Source organism: Ochlerotatus camptorhynchus, unplaced genomic scaffold (assembly GCF_037179485.1).
Source record: "Ochlerotatus camptorhynchus isolate MF236.1 unplaced genomic scaffold, CSIRO-AGI_Acam_v1.1 ptg000562l, whole genome shotgun sequence".
Taxonomy (NCBI): Eukaryota; Metazoa; Arthropoda; class Insecta; order Diptera; family Culicidae; genus Ochlerotatus; species Ochlerotatus camptorhynchus.
This window is the reverse complement of record NW_027041044.1, coordinates 268265-284101: the sequence shown is the minus strand read 5'-3', so window position 1 is coordinate 284101 and position 15837 is coordinate 268265.

Here is a 15837-nt window from a genome sequence, read left to right as displayed (position 1 = left end):
AGATTCAAATGTGCACTCATGTTTCAGTAAATGAATAATGTTTAATTTAAATGCATTTCATATAATAAACCGGTTTAAAACAGTTCAAAGTGCACCATATTACATTTTAATGCTGCAGAATTATAATAAACTGAAGCTCACTTGAGCTTGTGAATGCTGTAATAGAGTAAATTTACAGTTAATTTAATATTGTAATTGAATATATTGGTCTGAGCTTCACAATTGGCATGGACACCCTTTAATGTTGGATCCGTCACGCACATGACGCATTTGACGATTCCTTTTAAGCGCACCCCACACGGCAGAAGTTTCGTCAATATTTCCTGTTAAGGCTCAAGCCACCGTCACTAAATTCGGATTCTTCTTGTTTTTGAAATATTCTTCAATCATCATCATTAGTATACACATCCATTCACACACAAGGCATCCGAAAATTTAAAGCAAGTATTTCATGATTTTACATCGTATATTTTCTGGGTAAACACCATAACTGCATTAACTTATTTGTGTTCTTCGTAGCATTCCACAATTTTACGTCATCGAATACCCAAAATAAATATAAACTGGAGGTAAAATCTCTTGGTGAACAAAATAAAACACCAAGAAAATCACTTCGACTCCACTTCTTTGCTAGCGAACGTAAAAGAATCATTGAACAAGCGTTGACAGATGTATTACGTGTAGCAGTGAATATAAGTTTATTCAAACATGCAAATACGAAGTTTAAACCAATAACTTAAATGGGTGGATTTTTTATTTTAAATATCAAAAACGGAATAAATAAAACTAAAAGGACCTTTTTTGGAACTTAAAAAAAAGATTGAATCAGCATTGCCTGTCCAAGGATGAGGGGCTTTATGATGATTTGTCAAGTGCCGCTATGGTTTTTTTTTTGCAATTTGTTAAAATTATAGTTTTTCTTCAGTTCATTGATTTGAACGGTTCAAGCGAGTTAATTTCACGGAGCCGTAAATTGTAGTTTTATCATAATTTTAATATTAGCATAAAATAAAATAGTAATTTTAAATTCGCTTTTGTAATGCTAAGGTAAATAGTTTGCTTTGAGTGTAAAGTTAATTTATAAGAAAGTTCTAACAGTTTTTTTTTTGCACTTCGAAACTTGACGGGTCATACCTCTAACATAGTAGCAGCGACAGTGTCACATGTCCTAACAACAACTGCCTGCGACTAGTGTTCGAGGGGCCGACAGGGCTGAATAAGGGTCAATACTAACAAAGCTATAACACTAACATGACCCCAAACTCGGCTCTGTAAAGTTTATTCGATTGAGCCTGTACAAATAAAGTAATTATAAAAAAAAAACTAACATGACCCCGAAACTAAAATTCATCCATTGCACTAATAGTTATAATGTAGTTGTACTTTCCTAATAACCCATCTATCACAGACAAACAGACGTAACACTAGCAGGTTGTTCATCGAACACGGATTTGACGGTCAATTTAAGAGTTTTTGGTTGGTGGTGCTGCCACCTGTGGCGCGCACGATCAGTTCCCTTGCGTTTGAAGTTTTCACACTAGCGCCATCTGTTCAGCGTACTATCAATCACATGATACTCAACAGATGGCGGTAGTGATTTAGTGACTATGTTTTGTGGAGAGAAAAATTAAATGTGTTATTTCTGTTTGTCTGTGCATCTATGTTTCTTTTTCGTTGTCTGTGTGTGTGTGTGTTTGTGGGGGGGGGGGGGGGTAATACCTTTCTCTCTCTTCTTTTATTCGTTTTCTATATCCCTTTACCATCACCCCATATCCCATCATCTTGACGAGAGATGAGTTACTTGCATGGTGCACGCCCAAGTCGTACTACAGGATAATATGCCGAGCGTGGTTATATCACAAACACCACGCAGGAACGGAAATCGATGGAGCTGAGGAATAATGAGGTAAATTCTACACAGTATTTTAAAGGAGCCAGCTCTAAGCAGGTAATAATAGCAATTAATAATCAAACAACCATAAAAAGGTAAAAATGAATTTGTTTATTTTAAATACAGTAATGTCCCGATTTTGTCAGCCCCTCCGTGCTTCAGACTTTTTTTGCTTTCAATAATTTCACATACCCATAAATCTAAATTTTTCTCGTTCATCGTTAAGAGGGATATTTAAAGTATACTTTGGTGCAATAGGTTCAAGAAGATTACTGAAAAAAGGCATGGGTTTTGTAGAACATTGGAAAACAGTTTCAAAAAAGGGGGCTGACAAAATTGGGACATTACGGTATAACATTTACATTTACATGATTTATCACATATTTCCGGAGAGCTTCGAGGTTGGAGCGTAGTTGCTTTTGTAGATAGGCACGTCATTTGTCGGTTTCTCGCGAATTGGGGCTCAGTCTGGAAAAGCTAATAACACAAACAGGTAGATGAATAGTTCCTCTATGATTTGGAATTTGTTTGCAGGATTGTTCTTTTGTTCGCGGGAGACCAGCGATTGACGTGTTTGTTTGCAGGGGCGATTGCGCCCAGATCTCGGGGTTCTCCGAATTTATGGTCGTAATCTAATACACACAGTTGATCACAATACGAGCCTAGAAGCTGTAGTGACCTAGTGAGCACCATAGCTCGAGTCGTCTGTTAGTATTGTGTATCGCATGGAGAGTCCAACCGAGATGCTAGCCTATTAAGACTGCAGTTGGTCAACTCTCGAAAAAAAAAAAAAAAAAAACAGGGGTGTTGGCAGCATTGCATGTAGCCTGTTATTGGCTTTCCCGCTCAGGGGTGTAAACTAAATGTCATACAGCGTGGTTTGACAGTGTGTATGTTTTATCTACGACATCCTTATTACTTTTAGAAAGTGATGATTTAGGAATACAAGAAGAAGAAGAAAAAGTAAATCGAGTGATGGTTAGTTGCCTCAATGCAGAAGTGCAATGTAATGCTGATATAAGGCTAATATAAAAATTGAAAGTCGTATATCAGCCTTATATTACAAAAAAGGCCCTTATCGGGCTATTGCGGGATTGGAGGTTACTTGGGTATTTCCAACAATTTTTCGGTGGGGTTATTAATACAGAACCGTCACGCTTTAAAAATGTCGTAACCGGCTTCATCTGCAGCTGAAGTTAACAGAGAGGAAAATGAGGAGAAATATCGAAACATAAATCCAAACGTTTTTGGTTCGGCTTCAATATTTGCATCAATATTTTCATTTGCTCTTACACTATCAATAATATTAACAATACATATTTTTGTTCCTGTGGTGCCTGCTTTAGTGTTGCGTAAAACTCGGGACGCCTGCCGCAAATCAAAAAAGCTTTATGTTTTCAAATGGTGCGCCTTGATGTAAAAACAACATTTCCTCTGTCCAATGGAAACGTGTTCAATACTGTTTGTCTCGAACTACCTCTGCACTAAATTCGAGCACCAGATTTCTATGCTGCATTCTTTCTGCTCTTTTTCAGAACATTTTATATTTATTTTTATTTACCTACTCGCAGCATCTCAAAACCACGCCATTCGCTTGGCCGTTAGTATCTGAAAATGGGAAAAGCAGCCATATATAAATAGAACCTATATCTTCAGGCGAAGGTGATTTACATCGCGCGATCGATCCAGATCCAGATGTGGAAGAGAAATGGCGAACAAAGTGGTAAAACAAATATCGGTTCTGCCCCAGGGCACACTCTCCAACCCGTGTATCGGCACTGTAGTACAGGCCTCCGTCTGATGCAGCAGCGGCAGCCGTAACAACAGCCACAGGAACGGAACGGTCGTCGCTCGTGGTAGCGTGTGGTGACAAGGAGAGTGGTTGGTAAAATGGCGCGTCTTGTCGTACGCGCTCGTAAATATGACATTGAAATCACCGGTGAGAGTTGCCCCAGTGCAACCATTATGACACTCGAGTTTGCTATAAAACTAGGTGTGTTTTAAAATGCATTTGATGGAAGTTTGCTTAAACATAGAGTTTTGAAGAGAGGAAACTTTGGTTTTAATTTGGTACCTGTTGCGTTGCAGTACACACTCAATTTTATATTTCTGAGAGTGTCACCACCGACTAGCTTGCCATATTTTTTACTGGATCTCCATGGAAACCATGTAGAGATTCAGCTAACAAACGAGAATTGGGCTGAGAACTCAGTAAAAATAAATACCGAGCTTATCGTCGGTGTCAGTCATTGCCGAGTTAGTTAGTTCGTGCTATCAATGGGCTACAAAGGGTTTTCAATCGTATTGCTTCCTTATTTGATTTTCACTTGGCACGCGAGACGATGCGTCAGAGATTCCGTGATATATTTTTAAGTATAAGGAATTAAGTTGGACTTCACGGCCTTTGCAGCTTGTTACTTCTTGACTATATTGTTATTCCTAGTATTGTTTAATCCATCATTAGGACTAAATTCAGTCTGTTGATGTAGAACCAAATAAACAAATAAACAAATAAACATTCTATAAAATCATGGTACATCGTCATCATTTGGTGGTTGTTGGGTTCTATTCGGTAGAGTGGTTGCTGAGAAATACGTTTAAGAATTGTGATTAGCGCCCTCATAGCATTAGCGTTGTTATGATATACTTCTTAGATTGGATACTAGCGACACTCACGTCTCTTCTGAAATTCTCAGTTAGAAGTTAGTATACTTTCAGGAATAATGCTGGGGAGTAAACATTGGTTCCAATCTAAACAAGAGTAACAGAAGCATGACTGTCGCTATTACCGGCCACGCCCATCGTTACCATAACTAGGGATAGGGAAGGAAATGTTGATGTAGTACTTACTTAATGAGAGGCCACCGACTTAGCGACACCCTCATAAGTGCTACGGAGTTGGAGGGTTAAGTAAGGTATTCGGTTAGGATTCACCTCAAGTTGGCGATGCAACCAAAAGTATGTATTGTTTATTTGTTGTTTATTTAATCTCTCGATAGCCGGCTATCGAAAGAACATATTCATTTTGTTTAGTGATCATGAATTTTAAGAGTCATGATGGAGAGCTTGGGATTAAACCCATGATTTTCTGCTCAGTAAGCAAAAACGTTCCCTCCAGGGTCATCGAGCATCTCAGAACCATAACGATTCGCGACAATACAGGACTACGTTTTCGCTTGATATGCAAATAGTTTCCAAGGTTAATGTTCAATATCAAATATACAAATGATGGTGGCGATTTATTGTGCTGTGGGTTAAATCCATGATTTTCTCATTATTAACAAAATCGATCCCTCCAGGGTCATCAAGCATCTCATAATCCACAGCTCTTCGCGTCAAAGTACGAATATATGGATGAACTATCTATTATCGAATAACTATTATTTACGATAATTACATATAAGAAATGAAATATAAACTACAAACAAAACGTGACTACTAAAATCTTAAAAAGATATTCTCACAAATATATTTAACGCAACCAGGAATCTCAAAACCATTAGACGCTATATTGATACTCTGCACATGTTAGACACAAGAAGAGGCCAAAAAGCAAGCGTCCGACACACAAAACCCGCCAAATCCACTTGCAGTCACAATCAATTTTTTTATCAACGAATTACGAATCGCGAGAAATTGACAGGCTCTATGCATCAAACACTTGCCCTCCAATCTCCTCCCGCATCCAACAACACAAGTCTCCATTACAACATCAAACGAATTCAAAACTCCGAAAACCACTCATCTATAGCAAGTGAGTGGATGCAGCCCTGCATGCAACCATTCTTCATAATACACTTTTTCTGCCTATCTTTCTATTAGGCCTGTGGACATGCGTTAGCTTCGAAACTTCTAACCAAACTGGGAAAATTTTCAGATCAGAAAAAAAAAACCTGAAAAAAAAAACTTTCAAAGGTAATTACAAATAAAATAAATATTGATTATTTTACGCAAAACGAGCATGTAATATTAAATGTCTTGTATTGTATGCTAATGTAATTGACTGTAAAAAAATAATATGCTTAAATAAAATAAAATATTAATAAAATTATATGCAAAATTTACTAGAAGATCATAACTTTATTGGTGAGAAGTTTCTAATCAGCCCTCCCAGTTCCTCTGTATACAGAACAAATCTGATACTGTAATCAGAATTGCTTAGTCTGCATGAAGCAGCCGATTTCATCAAGGAAGTTCTATTAACAACCAAGAATTAATCATTTGAGGCATACTGAAGCATTAAGAAGGTGATATGTGTCACTATAGGAAATCATCATCGTTGCAAATATAAAGAAATTAAACATAACCCTTTGCTTCAGTACCGTCAACCTCCATGTCCATGGGGAGGGAGAATTGTGATACGCGCCCTCATACACACATACAGACAGATATTTTCCGAACCCGTCAAGTTGAACCAATATGTGATTCCTAATCTTCTATTCGTTGTTCCCTAGTTTGAAGTGGTTAAGACTAGGGTTCTGATGCATGGTCATTATTGGTGTCATTGCTTATTTTTGTTGCTAAGGAATCTAATTTGTTCCAATACTCCGAAGGGTATAAATAGCGGGACCTTTCAATTAGAATCGATTCCTTGTGATGAAGCCAAGAATGATAACTGTATCAAAACCGAATACTTCATCATTTCTCAATAGTGCTGGAGTTATACGACATGCACTAAACTAAGGACACGTTATACGATAGATCAAATAACTGGTCGCAGTGGTGTTATAAATAGGCAATTGAGAGTTGCCATACCTAATTATAACTTCAATATACGATACAAATAATGTTCTTGTTTTTCGTGTTGTAAACATGTTTTGATAACAATTATGAAATTTCTCAATGCATTCTACAAACTGCACCACAATATGGCTGACCAACGAAGCAATGTATAGAATGAAAAAAAAAACATTTAATTTTTGCTTTCAACATCACATGTACGTTTTGTAAAAGAGACAAGTAAGATAATTAAAAAAGAATGTTGATCTTCTATTTGTTTTTTTTTGCAAGGTTGGGGAATTTTATCCAGGATTTTTTATGCAACTCAATTTATTATATTAAGCTTTTTCTAAGAGCCAATGAGTTTTTTAGAAGTAGAATGTATAGATTTACCATAAATTTGCAACCGCATAAATGTTTGCAGTAAGGAATCTCAGTTTAGGCACTTTATTCGCACGATAAAATTCCTCAGAAGAATAAGTTGTGTAAATTGATGCTAAAAAAATTCCATTCGTAGGAAGGATGAAATTAATTTACAACATGTCCAATACAGTAGGTTGCGTTATAGTCATAAATAAGTTGCGCATGTCAAGCATATGTTATATATAGTTATGGAAACCCGTTTATGACAAATTGTGTTGCTTGGGCAATATCAGTCAGAAGAATCTTCCAGATCAAGTTTAGAAAAACTGAAACCAACTTCCTGGAGAAGTTGCAAGACCAGGAAAAAAGTCAGAATAAATCCAGGAAATTTGTATATTTTTTCCTGGAGTAACGGGTGTTCAATAAAAAATGAGATTTTTTTCAGTCATACAGCTAGTAAATTTTTTTTTCAACGAATTCAGTATTTTTTTTATTAAAAACATAATGTTTATTCTTCAAAAAAAACGTTAATGAATATTGGAGAAAGGGCCCTGGTCAGCCGTACGACGCAACATAGTCGCGTTGCTCTCATAAGAGCGCTGGACGGCACTGAAATTATTCTCATTTTTTATTTAACACTCGTTAGTTGGATTTAACATCTGGAATAAGTCGGACGAATCGTTTGGGGAAATTCAATAAGTCTTCCTGGGTAAATCAATAATTTAAGGAATTTAGTTGTACAGAAGCTCATAATTGATTTTCCTGTTGGGGTAATTGTTATAATGAATTAAATACTAAAAAAATTGAATTCCAAAATCTCCACGATTTAAAAGAAAACACTGTTCCCTGTATTTTGATACTTATACTATACTATATATTCATGGGGGATCTTGAATATATAAATCTGTCATCAATATTTTTCCTATTGTAGGAAAAAGGATTGAACGAAAAGTGGTTCATATATTTTTAAAGCTGATTTTTTGCCACTTCTGGGCTAGTTCATCACCAAAAAGTGGTTCATATCAAAAATAGCTAAAATCGAAAACCAATTTTATTTTTTTTACGCTCGTATATGTCAGTCTCAGAGCACCTAAATTTACATGATTTTTTCTATGTGTGCAATTTACTCAAAAGTACCTTATTGGGCTGAACTATATCGTTGGGTTGAATCTCTCGATCCTTTTTTGACAACATTAGAGAGTACAAGTAAGAGACTCAACCCAAAATTGAGTAAAAAGAACTAAATTTTGGGTTGCATTTTTTCTTCGTATGACCCTACCTATCGACCCATCATCAACTTATTAACCGGGGACCAACGGTTTTAATTCCCTTCTGAAGAAAGGTATGATCAGAGATTTTATGCCTCAGAAAATCCCGGTGGTGCCGACTGCGATTGAACCCAGGCCTTTTGGGGTGAGAACCAATCACGCTTACCACTACACCACCGGCACCGCTAATCCAGCATGTGTGATATAGAACAAAAACGTTCACGTTTGTTCACGTCGACTGATACTGAGTGGTTGCGGTACATAGGTCCACCGTTGTATAATTGGCAATGCACCCGTGTACTGAATATGAAATTGTGGGTTCGAATTCTTTCGGTGCCCGTAGATTTTTTTGAAAAAAAAAAATAGATTAAAAGACTGATTTTTTAGAGGCACCCAACAGAACAGAGACAAGAATTGTCAAATGAAGAGCTAGAAATACGGTGTCTTCATAAAAATTGCTAAAGAATGGAACCACCAATAGCTTAAAACAAAAAAGTTTGATTCGTGATTTAAATTTAAATGAGGACCATCCATGAAGCACCATTTAATCCTGAACAACTTCTACACCATCCCCCTAAAATAATCAGTAACGGAGTGAATATTTTGTTCACACTGCCTTTTCGGACCACAGTGCCTTGGAAGCAGCCGTTCCGTGACCGTGTCCGAGTTTGTTTAAAATTGGTTTGTAATGCCGTTTAGAATTCTGTCTAGGTTTTGTAAGGAGTCACCCATTGCCTGTCACTGGCGTTGGTAATTCTGAATAATATTCGTCGACGAGGTAAACGTCTTTCGCGACTGAATGCTATCTATAGTTCTTTTATTTTTAGGCTATAATAGAGCCGAGTGGGACCACTTTACTAAACGAAAATCCTGGTTTGGGATCCAAATTTTAAATATTTTTTTGGTTTCCGATTAATGATTTTCGTTCACATTTTCAGACTAATGACCAAACCTGTCCGATGTTAGGCAAACATTTGTCAGCTCAAATAAAAGGCTTGTCAAAAAATTTATTCCTCCTTGAAGTGAAAAACGTGTTTGAAGAAATAAATCATATTAAGCTAAACTTCGAGTTTCCAGTAAAACATCAAATAACGGATTAAAAATTCCGCTTACATGCATTATATCACAATCTGATAGCTGCCACAATACTGCGTAGTCTGTCACGTCCTGCGTTGTACACACTAGTAGGTAATAGTTGTGTCAGGCTGATATGTGAAATTTCACACTTTTATGGGCACTTAGGCGTACTAGACCTTCCTCAAGTTAATCCTACAGGCGCGCAGATAAGAACTTTGATTGATGCACAATGGCCGAGAATTAATTAAACGTCGCTTAATTTGTAAACGTCAAGCTCGGGAATGACTTTTTTATGCGTACGAGTGCTAAAGAAGATGTATCTAAAAGCCAGGCAGATACCTATGCCATATGCACGTGGAATGGAGTGGACTTCCCTGATGCAAAATGCATCGCTTTTTAACCTGCAGATAGCACATTCACAGGGAGAGATATGATTACATCCAAATATATCACTTGGAGTTTATTTATTTGCGTTACAAACAGCTGGTGGAACGAGGATTGGGTTACATCGCAACGGCAGCACGACGAGAGGAAGAAAAGTGAGAAAACATGCACTGTTGATTACATTAGAGTGCAGGCAAGTCGGTGGATCGGGAAGATGGATGCACAAGCACACGTATGAAAATGCAAATGCACGCATCACGCTCAAATGTTTCAAAGAGAGTCTTACTTGGATCGCCTCGTTTTACATAACAGATGAACTGCTAGAAGGCACCTAAACCTGAGACCTGAACGCAGAAATTAATGCATCAATGCTAACCTCAGTTACTCGTGTAGATATTTTCACTCAGTCATCTGTACGTGTCAGAAACAATGTGTTGAACTTCAAAGACGCTAGCTTTGAAAATATTCAATGTAGCCCGTTCTAATTTTTCTATCGCTCCCATTTTTCTTGAAACATTTCTTTGCTTCCATTTTTCTCACGCATAAAACGTTTAATTAATACATTTTAAAATGTTGCTGATTTATTTTTACAACCAAGCATAAAATGAGCAATTAATTTTATCGTCTTTTAAAAGCCGTACCGTTATTGCAATACCTGATCTTCGATCGACGCTAAACGGTGCGATAATAGTAATTTGCCGGCCGCTAAAAACAGGCTGTTCCATCTAATGAATTGCCTTCGTGTGAGTTTGTGTCGTCTTTCTGCAAACAACGTCTCAGCGCATTATTACTTTGCTCGGAAGGCGCGTTGGGGTGACTGGCGCAGGTTTGCTATGCGCTGAACTAGATTTGCAAGGTGCACTTTTTGTGGACTTGATACACATTAAAGGATATTATGTTACAGTTGCTGTTTAGCTCACCACGATGTATATCGGTACCCAAGGTCAAGTGTACAGGCAGTGAAATTACGTATCATTTCGTTTTAAAAGTTTACGCGACGATTGTTATCTACCGAATGATTTAAACATTTTTCTTTTTATTTAATACCGTAAAACGAGGTGAAGTTGATCAAGATTTCGATTTTCTTTTTTATGACAATGTTATCAAAGAACTTGTTCAGTATTCCGTGAAGTTGTTTTCATAGCAACGTTTTTAAATATTACATAAATCAATGAGTGAAGCCTGGATTTCACCTATGTAGGTTTACAGGATGAGCCTAGCTCCTCAAATAAATCCTTTTTCAGCAATACATCACAATTTCAATGACACAACAATTTTACTATTCATTTAAAATTGTGATTTGCAAACGATGCACTTATTGTGTACATTTCCTGCTCTTTTTTCATTCAGATTTTGTTCAATTTACTAAGTGAAATTACTACTAAATGCAGAGAATTGTTTTGTGTTTAAAAGTGAGTCTGAGTTTAAGAGTGAGCTGAAAAAAAAATAACCATCAATCTCGCCGAGAGGCCGAAGTTACATCCATTGTTGGGTGTAAGATGGAGACAGTTTGCCGATGTAAAATCCATGTTCCTGAAAAGTTTTCTGGAAAGTTTGCAATTGCAATTGCAAAAAAAAAATGTGAAATAAATGATGAGCTCACAGCAAAAAAAATAATTTTAGTAGCACATCGAAAGTGGATGCACTTCAATCGTGTCAAAAATATGGTCAAAATGGACAAAATTATCATTAATGCAGTGCATGAACTGACATTATCTGCTTTTACTGCATTTTTTTATTTTTGTGGCCATAAAAATTACATGAAATTTTCGACATGATTGAAGTGCATCGTCTTAAGAGATGAACTAGCCTCAGGCTAAAAATCTCTAAAATAAAGACAAAAAAAAAAAAAAAAAAAAAAAAAAAGTGCATCGTCTTGGATGTAATATTAAAATTTATTTTTTGCTGTGCTGATGATAATCGAATATGACATTGAAATTTTGTCTACAATTATTTGTTGAGATATGAATAAAATCATAACTGTCGGCTGCTTATTAGACCCAGGTTAGGGACATGTAACCTACAAAAACAAATTATAAAATTTGATCGGAATGTTCACGGTTTGCTTTACTGCTAGACCGAATTTGACATGAGTGCTTCTTGTTGCAACAGTCATAAACAAAAAGTGCTGTTTATGTGGAATACCTGAAATAAGTTAGAATAAATTCCAAACGAAGAGAAAATATTTAAATCATATTACAATACTTATGATAACAATCACAGGTTCAAATCATACTTCCAGATATGCCAAAAACGATATAAACGGATTGAAAATGACTCAAAAAAAAAAACCAGATGCACGGGATCCTGGAACTTATAAAATTTATTCCCAGGATTCGGGAAGCCCGGGAAGTATCAAAATCCTGGAGATTTTTCATCCCGAGATATCCCGGGATGGAAGCTCTACCTACAACATATTGAGCACAGACTCTCTTACCCGGATGAGTTGATCTGGTGCTTACACAACCATCAATATATACTTTAGCAACATCCGGACTGATTCGTGATTGGGGCGTACATGCTTTTGTAAACAAACCCATCAATTGACGGGTTCTTGCGATTTAAAGCTCAATCTCTGAAACTAACAACCCAATCAGGTAGATGAATGATTTCTTTACCATTTGGTATAGTTTGTTTACAAGATTGAGCATTTAAATGCGAGAAATCAGTGATTTATCTGTTTGTTTCCTAAATTATGCTCAAATCATGAATCAGTCCGGACATGACCATCAACATCTCGCAACCTGTCGTCTACCTGTTGTCAACTGGGATCAGCTCCAACACTACGTCGACACCGCTGTTGACTATAATGTCCAACTTTAGACGTCCAAAGACGTTGTGTTGGTTTGCTCCATCGAGGGGGCTATATCATGGGTCAGGGATCAACACGTGCCAGTATCTAAACAGGTGAACAAGACTCTGAACTAAAACAGGTCTACCAAAAACCTTTAAGTCTAATACTCCGTAAGATCATTCGAAGGTAGTCTGCCTGTCTTGGAGACCAACTGTAATCGCCTAACAAAAATTAAACACCAAATGGACCTAAGAAATAACGACGTACGATCTGCCCTCTATCAGATACAAGGTTGGTAGTGAGCCACTTTTTAGTGATTTGTTAAATTTTTTCAAGGCAGTAGGGTTAACTACCTCATTTCCGGCCTATTAAGCACAACCCGCACTTAATATTTCTTAATCAATCACAGTTTAGCACCAAACGGAATGTTATTATTACTGATGGCTTCCAAATTTATTTACCTTTCCGCATGTACCATAAGATTTGATAAAGAGAAACCAATCGTTGAGATATTGCCAAAAGTCTAACACTACTTCTTGACGCCAAACTCGGCCTAACGCATTGAAACGCCATTGAAACGCCAATGAATTCACTTCGGCCTATCGGATGAAGATAAAAATTGATTCGGTCTGAGCGCTTCTTTTGTTTTTGGGAATAATGGGTGCAAACCTTCATATCACGCGTTCTCATTGACTTCGTTCGGTAGCTTATTAACTAAAGTATCGTACCAAACGCATAATTGACTTGTTAACTCTGGAATCATGGATTTATTTGAAGTTTTCTGCTCTGTAGACCCAAAATGGGCGATTAGGCCGAAGTAGTCTACCCTACCTAAAAAGTTTTCTTTTTTAAGGCCAAGTCACTTTTTCTTGTAATCAGTCACTATTTTCAACTTTTTAGAGTGAATTTATTTCAAGATTGAACATTCTTCTTGCCTTGTAGGATTTGATGCCAACATTTTGTACTAATTTTCGAACAATTTGTAGGTATTGTGCTTCTATAGAGATTTATTAGGTTTAATCGTCTTTGTCTATCTACAGGGTGTCTACTCATTTGGTTTAATAAAACTTTCTGAGTTTTCCAAGTTTTTTTTCCACAACATTTCCAGGTTCATAATAAAAAAGCTTAAAATCTATTAAATGTAGAAGTTTAACACTTATTTTTTGTAAGCCTAAGATCTCAAAATAATCAATGGCTTTAAATTTCGTATTCCATGAACAAGGGTCTGTTCATAAACTACGTAGACAGTTTTTTTTTTATTCTTGACCCCCCCCCCTCCCCTGAGTAGACAATTGTCCATGTAAAAATTTTAAAATTTGTATGGGCCGCGGAAAATTCTCAACACCCCCCCCCCCTAAACTGTCTACGTAGTTTATGAACAGCCTCCAAGATAAGTACAATGCTATGTACACATATTCAACATGTCATAATTAAAGAAACATAATTAAATAAGGTAATTTATGTTTTTATTATCTTTATGAAAGGTTAGAGATCTTCCGTGAATTCAAATTAACTTCACAATAATTGTAAAAACTTTACAGAAGTCCTGAGGAATGAAACCTCAAATGCTGAGAATTTCACTGAAGTGCGGGAATATAAGGGAAGTTCACATCCCGAAAATATATGGAACTTACTGGAAGCTTTAAGAACCTCATTGCGGTTTTTTTTAGATTCCGAAAAACTGCAGGAACTTTTTTTTTTAATAATTACTTTATTTGTACAGGCTCAATCGAATAAACTTTACAGAGCCGAGTTATCCTTTCCGTTATACATTATTACTGTCTTATATTTAAAGTTAAAGGAACTGGACCGAGTACTCGCGGTTGTCTCGAGGTCAGTGGAGATTTAAAATTTTTTGGATGGGAAAAGGGAAGAAGGAGGTTTGAAATGTGGTTTACGATACAAATATTTAATTAATCCTAAAACATGAAATTATCTTGAAAAAAAAAAAACATTGAAAAAAAAACCCCACACGTACAAAATACAAACTAAACACAAGGTTAATAAAACTTACAATCTAAGGCTAATATTCTTAAAGTAAACATATATGAGTTTCATAAACTCTAGATCGCGTCTAGCCAAAATATCCCGAACTGGAACATTAGGTTGTCTACCTCGAGCCCGAAGGAAATCATAAAAATGTGATCTGACTCCACGATACTCCGCACAAGACCAAAAGATGTGATCAGCGTCCTGGTAACCTTGTCCACATTCACAGAGATTGCTGTCTCCCAACCCCACACGGAAAAAGTGAGCGTTTAGACAATAGTGATTGGACATGAGACGAGACATCACGCGTATGAAGTCTCGACTCAAGTCCAACCCTTTGAACCATGCAAACTTCGACACCTTAGGGATAATTGAATGTAGCCATCGTGACAAACTCCCTTCACTCCATTGATGTTGCCAGCTAACGAGCGACTACTGACGATAAATAGAGAAAAATTCACTATAGGCGATTTGTCGATCATAAATTTCGCCTTCCATAGCGCTCACCTTCGCAAGTGAATCCGACTTCTCATTGCCCAAAATTGAGCAATGCGAAGGGACCCACGCGAAGGTGATGATGAAAGAGCGCACGAATAAAGCACTAAGCAGCTCTCGTATTTTCAAAAGTGCTTTACCGGCCTAATAGAACGGATAGCCTCGACAGAACTGAGACTATCCGTAAAAATAAAGTAGTGGTCTGGAAGAAGTGTGCAGGAACTTTTAAGAAGTTAGAATTTCGGAGAACTTCACCGGTGTTAATTTTTTTTTTAGATATATCGTGAATTGGAGGAAAATTGTGGAAACTTTTAAGAAGTTTTAAGTACCTTAATAATCTGTAACTGTAACCAGTTCGTATTTGTTTGCTAATCTGGTTTATATGTCATACTTAACTATCTTAAAGATAAATCGTCCAGCTCAAACCTTTGTAGAACCTCAGAAAAGCAGAAAAGAGATCTTTAAGGAATTTTAGAGCTCTTAATTTCAGTGAAGTACAGAAACCTTCAAAGAAATTACGAAAACGTTAGAAATATTTCAGGAACTTTACAGAAGTTCAAAGAATGTCAGGGAAGATTAAATGTGTTTGCAAAAATCCATTTATTTCAGAGCAGTACATCTTTAAAAAGTGAGAGTAGTTTAAGGGTGTAATATCCTTGACATTTCAAGAACTTAAAAAAATTGCGAAAATTTATTGTCAACGTCAACGAAGTTCAATTATAAAAAAATGCGAGACTTTTAGCAAGTACTGATTTCCGAAGGAATTCCAAAGAACTTCTAAGAAATTTAGATATTTATAGATTGTTCTATGATATTCAGTAAAGTTCCGAGTACTTCGAGGACGATCAGATAACTTC